Raw genomic sequence first — 15,789 nt, forward strand, 5'->3', positions numbered from 1 at the left:
TCGATGAGAAAATCTATATAGCTCATTAGGTGGTACTTGAAACAAGATAACCCCCATGATTCACTTTGCTGAAACAAGCTAACAAATCCTTTTACTGGCACCAAGCAACACGAAAGTTTATTTGCGTTTGATTACGGTTGAATATGGTGAGTAGGGTGTATTTATTAAAATTATTTTTGTTTCACAATTCAATATATCCTTTTTGGTCATTTTATATTAGGGTAAATTTGTAATTCAATAAATAATTTGATAGTAAGGTGTACTCAGTTAATTTTAGGGTTCGTATAGCAGCACTCTTAAGTTATTATTCTTCTCTTTCTCTTTTTTTTACCTCTCTCTCTCTCTCTCTCTCTCTCTCTCTGTTTTAAGTTTTTCATCACTCTTTGCGATTTCTCATGGTGTCCCAATAAAACCCTAATCTTTACTCTTACTCTCTCTCCGCAGGTACACTAATCAAACCCTAACCACTCCTATATTCAATTGGATTATTGTGTAAACACGATAAATATCTATGTGTTTGTATATTTCTGGCTTTTTAGGGTTTGTTTGATTTGGTTTGGGTTTTGTGGATCTGCGTGGTTTGTTGCAGAGAACAAAAAGGACTGAAATTTGAACGAGAAATTGGGAACTAAGGATAGGAATATATATCCTTCAATCAATCAAGGTCGGATAAGAACGAGATGCAGTATCGGAAAACAGGGCGATCCGCAAGCTCTAATCAGCAGCACAGGGGATACTCACCCGTGTACGCTAAGGGCACCGCCGCCGGCGCCGGTGGGCCCGCCCCTTCCATCTCCTCCAATCGCAGGTGCTTATAGGTGTATTATATAGAGTTATATATAGATGTGTAGGGTTTGTTTGTTTCTGATCAGTTTCAGTTTACTTTTAATAATCTTTGCAATTGAATTGCTTTGGACTGTGATTCTTAATTTGGGGTTTTTTTTCTTCTGTGTTTTATTAATAATGAGGTTGTAGGAAATTAGGGTTTGCTGATTTTTATTTTAAATATCCAGTTTTAAGAAGAATAATAACAATGCACAAGGAGCGCAGTCCAGGGGAAGTGTAACCACTGTAAGAGAAAAAGAAAAAGATGCGATTGTGGGCGGGGACTAAAAATAAAAGCGGGATCTGATTTTTCACAAGTGAAACCCCAATTTTTCAAAAGCTCCCTCTCTTTCTCACTCGCACTCACACTCTCGCTCTCTCTCTCTCTCTCTCTTCTCTCGTTCCTTCTCACTCTCACAATTTCTCTCTTCTCTTTCACTCTTTCTTTCTCACTCTTGCTTTGCCTCTCTTTCTCTATCGCTGTGGCTAGCTCGTGCTCTCTTAGTGGCTCGCTCACCCCTCGCTCAGTCTCTCTTCCTCCATTGTAAGCCCTAATTATGTTTTTTGTAATATCTATTTTCGAATTATATAGAAATTGGGGAAGTTTCTGAAAAAAGAATTTCTAGGTCTTTTTCTGGGAATATGATTTGTTTTTTAGGTTTAATTTTTTAATTTTTATGGATTTTAAGTTGAAGAGTGTGGTAATGGTGATGCTTGTTATTCTTTTCTCGGTCATCCAGTTTTAGATGGAGCCATTTACACTTATCTAGCCTTTGCTCTATCTTTTACTTATCTGAATTTGTATACATCCAGTTCTTTGCATAATTTCTACTTTTTGAGGACTCTTATACCAAATTGGAAGAGCACTTGAAATGTTTGGTCTGCTTTCATTCACTGACATGAATTCGAGGTCTATGGGTGTTCAATTTTTTTTATGTATCCAAGGTTCTATTGCTTGCAAAAGGGACTGTTGTTCAAATCATTTATAAAACTAACTTTTCATTTTGATGCATGTCTCTTCTTGTTTCTCAGCGTTTTGGACAGAGTTGGGGTTAGATTCTTCTTTTCATGCTGGGTACTATTGTTGTTGATATATTTTTCATGAAATTCAGTTCTGTTATTTGTTTTTTATTTTCCAAGGTCTTGCTGGGAAGGCAACAAATCAATATTATGAAAATGATTTGAGGTAATCCCTAATGCCTTACAGGAAACGTATTTATTTCTCACAATTTATTATGTTTTAGATCTGGTTCCATTTCCTCTTTTAATTTTAGTTCTCATTCTTTTTTTTCTTTTTCCTTTTTTGCAAAGTTTTCATTCTTTGTTGGGTCCAACAAGTATATGGCTGAGAATTGAAATTGTTTGCTCTTTTTAGAAAATGCAAAATTAGCTGTTTTGGGATTTTTTCAATGAGCTGTTAATTTTATTTCAGAAATAAGTTTTCCACTTTTGATTTTTTATTTTAATAACGCAAGATTTTTTTCACTTTTGTTTTTTTTGCAGATTTTAGATTATGCAAATGTTGTAGCTGACATTCATGCAGATGCTAATCTAGGTATCACTCAAGGTAATGCTTTAATATTTTATATGCCTTAAGACAGGAAAATCTTGAAGAGTGAGTATATGAGATGGCGAAATTGAATAATCCCTTTCTTTTCACTTCAGCAGTATCTAATTGCTTCCAAATCACCAACAAGCTAAAGTGTAAAAACTCTGTTCAGTTTCAATGACGATTGTGTTGTTGAGGCTTGAGAGTTATATTGTTTCTAAGCAGATTAAATGATATTATGTGTTGGTTTTGGGATTTCTCAATAGGGTCGTTTCTTGTAACTTGGCATTCTCTTCTACTGAGAAACATTCATGCATTTGCATAAATGAATGCTTTTATGTAGAGGTTATTGTTGTTATAATACTCTCTGTGCCAATATTTAAGTTGGCTTTTAATTTTCCAGTTCGTGTGCTTGTACCCAACTTTTGCATGAAGAAGAAAGCTCAGGGAATTGGATTTATGCTTTTTGTGCTAATTGTGTTGATAATTTGTCCTGCTGGTAAGAATTTTGAGTTTAATCTCATTATCGAATTCCAAATAACTTTCTAAACAACACAAATTGGAGTTTCCTCTCAAGTTCTTCTCTGCATTTGAACCAAAAGAAGTGGGCATTTATATTTGGTAATGAATATGTGCATGATATGAGACTTTATTGGTGTTGGACAAGGTTGATGTGTTCATTGGTTGTATCTCTTAATTCTTTAAATTCATGTCTTACCTATACTGGCAGATTGATGTGTACATGGAGGCTTAAACTACAAAGACAAGTGCTACGGAAAGTCAAGCTTCTAAGTTAGAAGTTCTACGTTTTATTATACTAGACAGTTTGGTTTATTTCAGCATGTATTGTTTTCAATGTAATTTTTTTTTATGTTTTTGTAATATCATTTCTCAAGATAGTTAACACGTTATTACGAGTTTTTGAATGTTTGTACCTCAATATTCTATTTTAGTGGATATTAAATTTCAGATTGTTATTTTTTTAATATATTCATTTAGCTACTAAATTCTTTGAAACTTTAGTTGTCTAGGAAGCTTTTTTTTTATTTTTTATTTATTTTTTTAAATTTTAGTTCTACAACTCTTGACGGCTAAGAACCGTCAAGAAAAATTTATTAAATGTCAGGAAATATATTTATTGATACTTATTAAGCGACAAGAAAAGCTTTCGTTGACGGTTTTTCACTAATTCGTGACGCTTTTTACCTGTCAGGAAACACTATTTCTTGACGGATAATAAGCATCAAGTAAGGTGGTACCCTTTCCTGACAGTGGTGTCCCTGACGCTTTTGGAACCATCATCTAATGGCTATAGTGACGCTTTTTAGCCGTCAGTAAAGGGTGTTTTTCTTGTAGTGTGGGGGTCAGGGTTTTTATCTTAATATTAAATTATTGAGCAGAGTTATTAATAAAAGATTATGATGGTTATTCAGGTACCCGGGCACAAGGAGACCCGCAAGAGGGACCTAGAGTGGGGTCAGGGTTTGGCTCGGATTTCAAAGTGGAATTTGGGTCGGATCCTATCACATCCCACCACATTATGATGTTGCCCAAGTTTTGGGCTCGATCCGAACTCAATAGTTGTAAGAAATTGGACAATTTATGTTCAAAGGCAGTTCGCTCCTAATAGGACTCGTTGGTGTATTCCATAATTCTAGAGATCGGATTTCACTCAAAACTAACCAAACGACTCCTCCCACCATATTATGATGTTGGCCAAGTTTTGGGTTCGATCCGAAATCAATAGGTGTAAGAAATTAGACAATTCAAGTTGAAAGGCAGTTCGTTCCTAATTGGAGTGGTTGGTGTTTTGGGAAGTTCTAGAGACTGGATTTCACTCAAACTTAACCAAATAACTCCTCCCACCATATTATGATGTTGCCCAAGTTTTGGGCTCGATCGGAAATCAATAGGTGTAAGAAATAGGACAATTTATGTTCGAAAACAGTTCGTTCCTAATCGGAGTGGTTGGTGTATTCCATAGTTCTTGAGATCGGATTTCACTCAAAACTAACCAAATGAATCCTCCCACCATGTTATGATGTTGCCCAAGCTTTGGGCTCGATCCGAAATCAATAGGTTTAAGAAATTGGACAATTCATGTTCAAAGGCAGTTCGTTCCTAATTGGAGTGGTTGCTGTTTTGGGTAGTTCTAGAGATCGGATTTCACTCAAACTTAACAAAATGACTCCTCCCACCATATTATGATGTTGCCCAAGTTTTGGGCTCGATACGAAGTCAATAGGTGTAAGAAATTGAACAATTCAAGTTCGAAGGCAGTTCGTTCCTGATTGGAGTGGTCGGTGTTTTGGGTTGTTCTAGAGATCGAATTTCACTCAAACTTAACCAAATGACTCCTCCCACCATATTATGAAGTTGCACAAGTTTTGGGCTCGATCCGAAATCAATAGGTTTAAAAAATTGGACAATTTATGTTCAAAGGCATTTCGTTCCTAATCGAAGTGGTTGGTGAATTCCATAGTTCTAGAGATCGGATTTCACTCAAAACTAACCAAATGACTCGTCCCACCATATTATGATGTTGCCCAAGTTTTGGGCTCGATCCGAAATCAATAGGTCTAAGAAATTGGACAATTAATGTTTAAAGGCAGTTCGTTCCTAATCGGAGTGGTTGGTGTATTCCATAGTTCTAGAGATTGGATTTCACTCAAAACTAACCAAATGATTGTTGTTAATATTATGTTAACTCGCAATTGTACGGGGCAATTAGTAGTATAGCAAGACAAGTACGAGGTCGTACCCACGAAGACTGAGAAGTTAAAACTAGTTATGTACTTAGATTACCAAATTCAAGAAAGTAGGAGGTTATGTCTAAAACAGAATTTAAAACAAGAGTGGTTGTGATTGTTGAACAAAAGAAGCAAAATGAAATTGCAAACAAAAAAAACAAGTAAACAAATGTAACAAAGAGTGGTTTTAAGAGTTGGAAAAACAGATTTTGAGACTAGGGCATTCGAATCACCATAACAATTCAATTCTGGGTTATAAAGATTCAAGTAACAAGTCTAATTCAGATTCAAAGATTGATTCTAGCTAAAGTATGATTAGGCCATGGTTTTTGGTCCTAACCTTGTGTTCCTAATTCCCTAATTTGATCATTTGTTGTCTAACCTAAAATTAAGCATTAGGAACCCATTAAGCATAGAAGAACATTTTAAACAACCAAGTATGTATCTAATCCCTGTTGTCGAATGTCCATACATACTCTTCCTATTCATAGTTCAATTCGAATTAAAGCATGGTGTATACTCTTAATTCAAACCAAGATAGTTAACAAACAAGTTCTAATGGTGATCAATCATTCAAACAAGCATGTTAACTTATAAGCATAATGAATAAGAACATGAATCATGAATCAAACTTGAAACTCCAAACTTATAAACCCAGAATATTCATGTTAGGTTACATCGAAGCCCTAGTTATGGATTTAGCTACTCATAATGGAAAAGAGACTTGAACAGAAATGAGAAAACATAATGAATGCAATAAGAGTAGAAAAACCCTTTTTCTGAAGTTCTTGTGGTTTCCAAGGCTTCTCCAAGTGCTTCTCCACTTCTAATGCTTCTCCAAGAGCTTCCCTACTTCTAGAAAGATGTATGAAGGATATGGAGGTGATTTGGGATGAGTTTGAGTGAGTGGTGATGGCTAAGGAAGATGAAATTCGTAGGGAAATGGAAGAGAAGTTTGCTGGAGTTGTTTTGGTGATTGTTGGAGTGTTTGGGATTGTGAGAGTGTTTGAGGATGGTTGGAGTGAATTGTGGGGGTTGTGAATCTCAGGATTTGTTGTAGTACACACCCATTGGAACAACTTTCATGAAGAATGCTGCCTCATCCGAGCTGTGTAGGTTGCTGAAACAGAGCTTGCAATATGACCTACGGAACTGGACTGGCAGGGGGCTGTAGCCAAAATTAGTTTGTCTTTTAAGCTCTTCATCCCTTTATCCAAATCAGGCTTTAACATACATGGATTACATCATTTCATATCCAAAGCCATCATTGTTACCTAAAGCTGAAAGATAAACACAAAAAGGATTAAAAGCACAAGTTTAACTCAAAAACATAACCAAATCATAAGCTAGAAGGGTACAAAATGATATACAATTATGAACCGATCAATGATTCCTCCCACCATATTATGATTTTGCCCAAGTTTTGGGTTCGATCCGAAATCAATAGGTGTAAGAAATTGGACAATTCAAGTTCGTAGGCAGGTCGTTCCTAATTGGAGTGGTTGGTGTTTTGGGTAGTTCTAGAGATTGGATTTCACTAAAACTTAACGTAATGACTCCACCCACCATATTACAATGTTGCCCAAGTTTTGGGCATGATCCGAAATCAATAGGTGTAAGAAATTGGCCAATTCAATTTCAAAGGCAGTTCTTTCCAAATCGGAGTGGTTGGTGTATTCCATAGTTCTAGAGATCTGATTTCACTGAAAACTAACCAAATGACTCCTCCCACCATATTACGATGTTGCCCAAGTTTTGGGCTCGATCCGAAATCAATAGGTCTAAGAAATTGGACAATTTATGTTTAAAGGAAGTTCGTTCCTAATCGGAGTGGTTGGTGTATTCCATAGTTCTAGAGATCGGATTTCACTCAAAACTAACCAAATGACACCTCCCACCATATTCTGATGTTGCCCAAGTTTTGGGCTCGAACCGAAATCAATAGGTGTAAGAAATTGGACAATTCAAGTTCAAAGGCAGTACGTTCCTAACTAGAGTGGTTGGTGTTTTGGGTAGTTCTAGGGGTCGGATCTCACTCAAAACTAACCAAAAGACTCCTCCCACCATATTATAATGTTGCCCAAGTTTTGGGCTCGATCCGAAATCAATAGGTGTAAGAAATTGGACAATTGATGTTGAAAGGCAGTTCGTTCCTAATCGGAGTGGTAGGTGTATTCCATAGTTATAGAGATCGGATTTCACTCAAAACTAACCAAATGAATCCTCCCACCATATTACGATGTTGGCCAAGTTTTGGGCTCGATCCGAAATCAATAAGTGTAAGAAATTGAACAATTCAAGTTCAAACACAGTTCTTTACTAATTGGAGTGGTTGGTGTTTTGGGTAGTTCTAGAGATCGAATTTCACTCAAACTTAACCAAATGACTCATCCCACCATATTATGATGTTGCCCAAGTTTTGGGGTTGATCCGAAATCAATAGGTGTAAGAAAATGGACAATTCAAGTTCAAAGGCAGTTCGTTCCAAAACGGAGTGGTTGGTGTATTCCACAGCTCTAGAGATCGGATTTCACTCAAAACAAACCAAATGACTCCTCCCACCATATTATGATGTTGCCCAAGTTAGGGGCTTGATCTGAAATCAGTAGGAGTAAGAAATTGGACAATTCAAGTTCAAAGGCCGTACGTTCCTAATTGGAGTGGTTGGTGTTTTGGGTCGTTCTAGAGATCGGATTTCACCCAAACTCAACCATATGACTCCTCCCACCATATTATGATGTTCCCCAAGTTTTGGGCTCGATCCGAAATCAATAGGTGTAAGAAATTGGACAATATATGTTGAAAGGCAGTTCGTTCCTAATCGGAGTGGTTGGTGTATTCCATAGTTCTAGAGATCGGATTTCACTCAAAACTAACCAAATGACTCCTCCCACCATATTATGATGTTGCCCAAGTTTTGGGCTCGATGCGAAATCGTTAGGTGTAAGAAATTAGACAATTCAAGTTTAAAGGAAGTGCGTTCCTAGTTGGAGTGGTTGGTGTTTTGGGTAGTTCTAGAGATCGGATTTCACTCAAACTTAACCACATGACTCCTCCCACCATATTATGATATTGCCCAAGTTTTGGGCTCGATCCGAAATCGATAGGTTTAAGAAATTGGACAATTCAAGTTCAAAGGCAGTGCATTCCTAATCGGAGTGGTTGGTGTATTCCATAGTTCTAGGGATCGGATCTCACTCAAAACTAACCAAAAGACTCCTCCCACCATATTATGATGTTGCCCAAGTTTTGGGCTCGATACGAAATCGATAGGTATAAGAAATTGGACAATTGATGTTCAAAGGCAGTTCGTTCCTAATCGGAGTGGTTGGTGGATTCCATAGTTCTAGAGATCGGATTTCACTCAAAACTAGCCAAATGACTTCTCCCACCATATTATGATGTTGCCCAAGTTTTGGGCTCGATCCGAAATCAATAGGTGTAAGAAATTGGACATTTTATGTTTAAAGGCAGTTCGTTCCTAATCGGAGTGGTTGGTGTATTCCATAGTTCTAGAGATCGGATTTCATTCAAAACTAACCAAATGACTCCTCCCACCATATTATGATGTTACCCAAGTTTTGGGCTCGATCCGAAATTAATAGGTGTAAGAAATTGGACAATTTATGTTAATTGGCAGTTCGTTCCTAATCGGAGTGGTTGGTGTATTCCATAGTTCTAGGGATCGGATTTCACTCAAACTTAACCAAACGACTCCTCCCACCATATTATGATGTTGCCCAAGTTTTGGGCTCGATTCGAAATCAATAGTTGTAAGAAATTGGACAGTTCATTTTCAAAGGCAGTTCGTTCCTAATTGGGTGGGTTGGTGTATTGGGCAGTTCTAGAGATCAGATTTCACTCAAACTTAACCAAATGACTCCTCCCACCATATTATATTGTTGCCCAAGTTTTGGGCTCGATCCGAAATCAATAGGTGTAAGAAATTGGACATTTTATGTTTAAAGACAGTTCGTTCCAAATCGGAGTGGTTGGTGTATTCCATAGTTCTAGAGATCGGATTTCACTCAAAACTAACCAAATGACTCCTCCCACCGTATTATGACGTTGCCCAAGTTGTGGGCTCGATCCGAAAAAAATAGGTGTTAGAAATTGGACAATTCAAGTTCAAAGGCACTTTATTCCTAATCGGTGTGGTTGGTGTTTTGGGTAGTTCTAAAGATCGAATTTCACTCAAACTTAACCAAATGACTCCTCCCACCATATTATGATGTTGCCCAAGTTTTGGGCTCGATCCGAAATCGATAGGTGTAAGAAATTGGACAATTTATGTTCAACGGCATTTCGTTCCTAATCGGAGTGGTTGGTGTATTCCCTATTTCTAGAGATCGGATTTCACTCAAAATTAACGAAATGACTACTCCCACCATATTATTATGTTGCCCAAGTTTTGGGCTCGAACCGAAATTAATAGGTGTAAGAAATTGGACAATTCAAGTTCATAGGCAGTTCGTTCCTAATTGGAGTGGTTGGTGTTTTGGGTAGTTCTAGAGATGGGATTTCACTCAAACTTAACCAAATGACTCCTCCCACCATATTATGATGTTGCCCAAGTTTTGGGCTCGATCCGAAATCAATAGGTCTAAGAAATTGGACAATTTATGTTTAAAGGCAGTTCGTTCCTGATCGGAGTGGTTGGTGTATTCCATAGTTCTAGAGATCGGATTTCACTCAAAACTAACCAAATGACTCCTCCCACCATATTATGTTGTTGCCCAAGTTTTGGGCTCGATCCGAATTCAATAGGTGTAAGAAATTGGACAATTTATGTTCAAAGGCAGTTCATTCCAAATCGGAGTGGTTGGTGTATTCCATAGTTCTAGAGATCGGATTTCACTCAAAACTAACCAAATGACTCCTCCCACCATATTATGATGTTGCCCAAGTTTTGGGCTCGATCCGAAATCTATAGGTGTAAGAAATTAGACAATTCAAGTTCAAAGGAAGTACGTTTCTAGTTGGAGTGGTTGATGTTTTGGGTAGTTCTAGAGATCGGATTTCACTCAAACTTAACCAAATGACTCCTCCCACCATATTATGATGTTGCCCAAGTTTTGGGCGCGATCCGAAATCCATAGGTTTAAGAAATTGGACAATTCAAGTTCAAAGGCAGTGCATACCTAATCGGAGCGGTTGGTGTATTCCATAGTTCTAGAGATCGGATTTCACTCAAAACTAACCAAATGACACCTCCCACCATATTCTGATGTTGCCCAAGTTTTGGGCTCGAACCGAAATCAAAAGGTGTAAGAAATTGGACAATTCCAGTTCAAAGGCAGTACGTTCCTAACTAGAGTGGTTGGTGTTTTGGGTAGTTCTAGGGATCGGATCTCACTCAAAACTAACCAAAAGACTCCTCCCACCATATTATAATGTTGCCCAAGTTTTGGGCTCGATCCGAAATCAATAGGTGTAAGAAATTGGACAATTGATGTTGAAAGGCAGTTCGTTCCTAATCGGAGTGGTAGGTGTATTCCATAGTTATAGAGATCGGATTTCACTCAAAACTAACCAAATGAATCCTCCCACCATATTACGATGTTGGCCAAGTTTTGGGCTCGATCCGAAATCAATAAGTGTAAGAAATTGAACAATTCAAGTTCAAACACAGTGCTTTACTAATTGGAGTGGTTGGTGTTTTGGGTAGTTCTAGAGATCGAATTTCACTCAAACTTAACCAAATGACTCATCCCACCATATTATGATGTTGCCCAAGTTTTGGGGTTGATCTGAAATCAATAGGTGTAAGAAAATGGACAATTCAAGTTCAAAGGCAGTTCGTTCCAAAACGGAGTGGTTGGTGTATTCCACAGCTCTAGAGATCGGATTTCACTCAAAACAAACCAAATGACTCGTCCCACCATATTATGATGTTGCCCAAGTTTTGGGCTCGATCCGAAATCAATAGATGTAAGAAATTGGACAATTCAAGTTCAAAGGCAGCATGTTCCTAATTGGAGTGGTAGGTGTGTTGGGTAGTTCTAGAGATCGGATTTCACTCAAACTTAACCAAATGACTTATTCCACCATATTATGATCTTGCCCAAGTTTTGGAGTTGATCCGAAACCAATAGGTGTAAGAAATTGGACAATTCAAGTTCAAAGGCAGTTCGTTCCAAATTGGAGTGGTTGGTGTTTTGGGTAGTTCTAGAGATTGGATTTCACTCAAACATAACCAAATGACTCCTCCCACCATATTATGACGTTGCCCAAGTTTTGGGCTCGATTCGAAATCAATATGTGTAAGAAATTGGACAATTCAAGTCCAAAGGCAGTTCGTTCCTAATTGGAGTGGTTGGTGTTTTGGGTAGGTCTAGATATTGGATTTCACTCATGCTTAACCAAATGACTCCTCCCACCATAATATGATGTTGCCCAAGTTTTGGGCTCGATCCGAAAACAATAGATGTAAGAAATTGGACTTTTCAAGTTCAAAGGAAGTACGTTCCTAATTGGAGTGGTTGGTGTGTTGGGTAGTTCTAGAGATCGGATTTCACTCAAACTTAACCAAATGACTCCTCCCACCATATTATGATGTTGCCCAAGTTTTGGGCTCGATTCGAAATCAATATGTGTAAGAAATTGGACAATTCAAGTTCGAAGGCAGTTCGTTCCTAATTGGAGTGGTTGGTGGTTTGGGTAGTTCTAGAGATCGGATTTCACTCAAACTTAACCAAATGACTCCTCCCACCATATTATGATGTTGCCCAAGTTTTGGGCCCGATCCGAAATCAATAGGCGCAAGAAATTGGACAATTCGTTCCTAATCGGAGTGGTAGGTGTATTCCATAGTTATAGAGGTCGGATTTCACTCAAAACAAACCAAATGACTCCTCCCACCACATTATGATGTTGCCGAAGTTTTGGATAATTCAAATTCAAAGGCAGTTCGTTCCTAATGTGAGTGGTTGGTGTTTTGGGTAGTTCTAGATATTGGATTTCACTAAAGCTGAACCAAATGACTCCTCCCACCATGTTATGATGTTGCCCAAGTTTTGGGCTCGATCCGAAATCAATAGGTGTAAGAAATTGGACAATTCAAGTTCGAAGGCAGTTCGTTCCTAATTGGAGTGGTTGGTGGTTTGGGTAGTTCTAGAGATCGGATTTCACTCAAACTTAACCAGATGACTCCTCCCACCATATTATGATGTTGCCCATGTTTTGGGCCCGATCCGAAATCAATAGGCGCAAGAAATTGGACAATTCAAGTTCAAAGGCAGTTCGTTCCTAATTGGAGTGGTTGGTGTTTTGGCTAGTTCTAGATATTGGATTTCACTCAAGCTTAACCAAATGACTCCTCCCACCATATTATGATGTTGCCCAAGTTTTGGGGTCGATCCGAAATCAATAGATGTAAAAAATTGGACAATTCAAGTTCGAAGGTAGTACGTTCCTAATTGGGGTGGTTGGTGTGTTGGGTAGTTCTAGAGATCGGATTTCACTCAAACTTAACCAAATGACTCCTCCCACCGTATTATGATGTTGCCCAAGTTTTGGGCTCGATTCGAAATCAATATGTGTAAGAAATTGGACAATTGAAGTTCAAAGGTAGTTCGTTCCTAATTTGAGTAGTTGGTGTTTTGGGTAGTTCAAGATATTGGAATTCACTCAAGCTTAACCAAATGACTCCTCCCACCATATTATGATGTTGCCCAAGTTTTGGGCTTGATCCAAAATCAAAAGATGTAAGAAATTAGACAATTCAAGTTCAAAGGCAGTTCGTTCCTAATTGGAGTGGTTGGTGTTTTGGGTAGTTCTAGATATTGGATTTCACTCAAACTTAACCAAATGACTCCTCCCACCATATTATGATGTTGCCCGCGTTTTGGGCTCGATACGAAATCAATAGATGTAAGAAATTGGACAATTCAAGTTCAAAGGCAGTACGTTCCTAATTGGAGTGGTTGGTGTTTTGGGTAGTTCTAGAGATTGGATTTCACTCAAACTTAACCAAATGACTCCTCCCACCATATTATGGTGTTGCCCAAGTTTCGGGCTCGATCCGAAATCAATAGGTGTAAGAAATTGGACAATTGAAGTTCGAAGGCAGTTCGTTCCTAATTGGAGTAGTTGGTGTTTTAGGTAGTTCTAGAGATCGGATTTCACTCAAACTTAACCAAATGACTCCTCCCACCATATTATGATGTTGCCCAAGTTTTGGGCTCGATCCGAAATCAATAGATGTAAAAAATTGGACAATTCAAGTCCAAAGGCAGTTCGTTCCTAATTGGAGTGGTTGGTGTTTTGGGTAGTTCTAGAGATTGGATTTCACTCAAACATAACCAAATGACTCCTCCCACCATATTATGACGTTGCCCAAGTTTTGGGCTCGATTCGAAATCAATATGTGTAAGAAATTGGACAATTCAAGTCCAAAGGCAGTTCGTTCCTAATTGGAGTGGTTGGTGTTTTGGGTAGGTCTAGATATTGGATTTCACTCATGCTTAACCAAATGACTCCTCCCACCATAATATGATGTTGCCCAAGTTTTGGGCCCGATCCGAAATCAATATGCGCAAGAAATTGGACAATTCAAGTTCGAAGGCAGTTCGTTCCTAATTGGAGTAGTTGGTGTTTTAGGTAGTTCTAGAGATCGGATTTCACTCAAACTTAACCAAATGACTCCTCCCACCATATTATGATGTTGCCCAAGTTTTGGGCTCGATCCGAAATCAATAGATGTAAAAAATTGGACAATTCAAGTCCAAAGGCAGTTCGTTCCTAATTGGAGTGGTTGGTGTTTTGGGTAGGTCTAGATATTGGATTTCACTCATGCTTAACCAAATGACTCCTCCCACCATATTATGATGTTGCCCAAGTTTTGGGCTCGATCCGAAAATAATAGATGTAAGAAATTGGACAATTCAAGTTCGAAGGCAGTTCGTTCCTAATTGGAGTGGTTGGTGGTTTGGGTAGTTTTAGAGATCGGATTTCACTCAAATTTAACCAAATGACTCCTCCCACCATATTATGATGTTGCCCAAGTTTTGGGCCCGATCCGAAATCAATATGCGCAAGAAATTGGACAATTCAAGTTCGAAGGCAGTTCGTTCCTAATTGGAGTGGTTGGTGTTTTGGCTAGTTCTAGATATTGGATTTCACTCAAACTTAACCAAATGACTCGTCCCACCATATTATGATGTTGCCCGAGTTTTGGGCTCGATACGAAATCAATAGATGTAAGAAATTGGACAATTCAAGTTCAAAGGCAGTACGTTCCTAATTGTAGTGGTTGGTGTTTTGGGTAGTTCTAGAGATTGGATTTCACTCAAACTTAACCAAATGACTCCTCCCACCATATTATGGTGTTGCCCAAGTTTTGGGCTCGATCCGAAATCAATAGGTGTAAGAAATTGGACAATTCAAGTTCGAAGGCAGTTCGTTCCTAATTGGAGTGGTTGGTGTTTTGGGTAGTTCTAGAGATCGGATTTCACTCAAACTTAACCAAATGACTCCTCCTACCATATTATGATGTTGCCCAAGTTTTGGGCTCGATCCGAAATCAATAGGCGCAAGAAATTGGACAATTCAAGTTCAAAGGCATTTCGTTCCTAATTGGAGTGGTTGGTGTTTTGGGTAGTTCTAGACATCGGATTTCACTCAAACTTAACCAAATGACTCCTCCCACCATATTATGATGTTGCCCAAGTATTGGGCTCGATCCGAAATCAATAGATGTAAGAAATTGGACAATTCAAGTTCAAGGGCAGTACGTTACAAATTGGAGTGGTTGGGGTTTTGGGTAGTTCTAGGGATTCGATTTCACTCAAACTTAACCAAATGACTCCTCCCACCATATTATGAGGTTGCCCAAGTTTCGGGCTCGATCCGAAATCAATAGGTGTAAGAAATTGGACAATTCAAGTTCGAAGGCAGTTCGTTCCTAATTGGAGTAGTTGGTGTTTTAGGTAGTTCTAGAGATCGGATTTCACTCAAACTTAACCAAATGACTCCTCCCACCATATTATGATGTTGCCCAAGTTTTGGGCTCGATCCGAAATCAATAGATGTAAGAAATTGGACAATTCAAGTCCAAAGGCAGTTCGTTCCTAATTGGAGTGGTTGGTGTTTTGGGTAGGTCTAGATATTGGATTTCACTCATGCTTAACCAAATGACTCCTCCCACCATATTATGATCTTGCCCAAGTTTTGGGCTCGATCCGAAAATAATAGATGTAAGAAATTGGACATTTCAAGTTCCAAGGCAGTACGTTCCTAATTGGAGTGGTTGGTGTGTTGGGTAGTTCTAGAGATCGGATTTCACTCAAACTTAACCAAATGACTCCTCCCACCATATTATGATGTTGCCCAAGTTTTGGGCTCGATTCGAAATCCATATGTGTAAGAAATTGGACAATTCAAGATCAGAGGCAGTTCGTTCCAAATTGGAGTGGTTGGTGTTTTGGGTAGTTCTAGATGTTGGATTTCACTCAAACTTAACCAAATGAACTCTCCCACCATATTATGTTGTTGCCCAAGTTTGGGGCTCGATCCGAAATCAATAGGTGCAAGAAATTGGAAAATTTATGTTCAAAGGCAGTTCGTTCCTAGTCGTAGTGGTTGGTGTATTCCATAGTTCTAGAGATCGGATTTCACTCAAACTTGACCAAATGATTGCTCCCACCATATTATGATGTTGCCCAA

General features: G+C 38.5%; 1 long non-coding RNA gene across 4 annotated transcripts; it reads left to right on the forward strand.

Moving 5' to 3' along the window:
• Positions 1-328: 328 nt before the first annotated feature.
• On the forward strand, positions 329-3,360 carry LOC110747529 (uncharacterized). 4 transcript variants are annotated; one of them, XR_015835010.1, is made up of 5 exons: positions 329-444; positions 590-808; positions 1,966-2,011; positions 2,329-2,873; positions 3,105-3,360. It is a non-coding gene; the product is annotated as an uncharacterized LOC110747529 (long non-coding RNA). The 4 variants fall into 4 exon arrangements; XR_015835011.1 differs by having other exon boundaries at positions 2,329-2,392; positions 2,778-3,360; XR_015835009.1 differs by having other exon boundaries at positions 2,329-2,392.
• The last annotated feature ends 12,429 nt before the right edge of the window (positions 3,361-15,789 follow it).

The sequence above is a fragment of the Prunus avium genome, chromosome 4, assembly GCF_965620075.1.
Source record: "Prunus avium chromosome 4, drPruAviu1.hap1.1, whole genome shotgun sequence".
Taxonomy (NCBI): Eukaryota; Viridiplantae; Streptophyta; class Magnoliopsida; order Rosales; family Rosaceae; genus Prunus; species Prunus avium.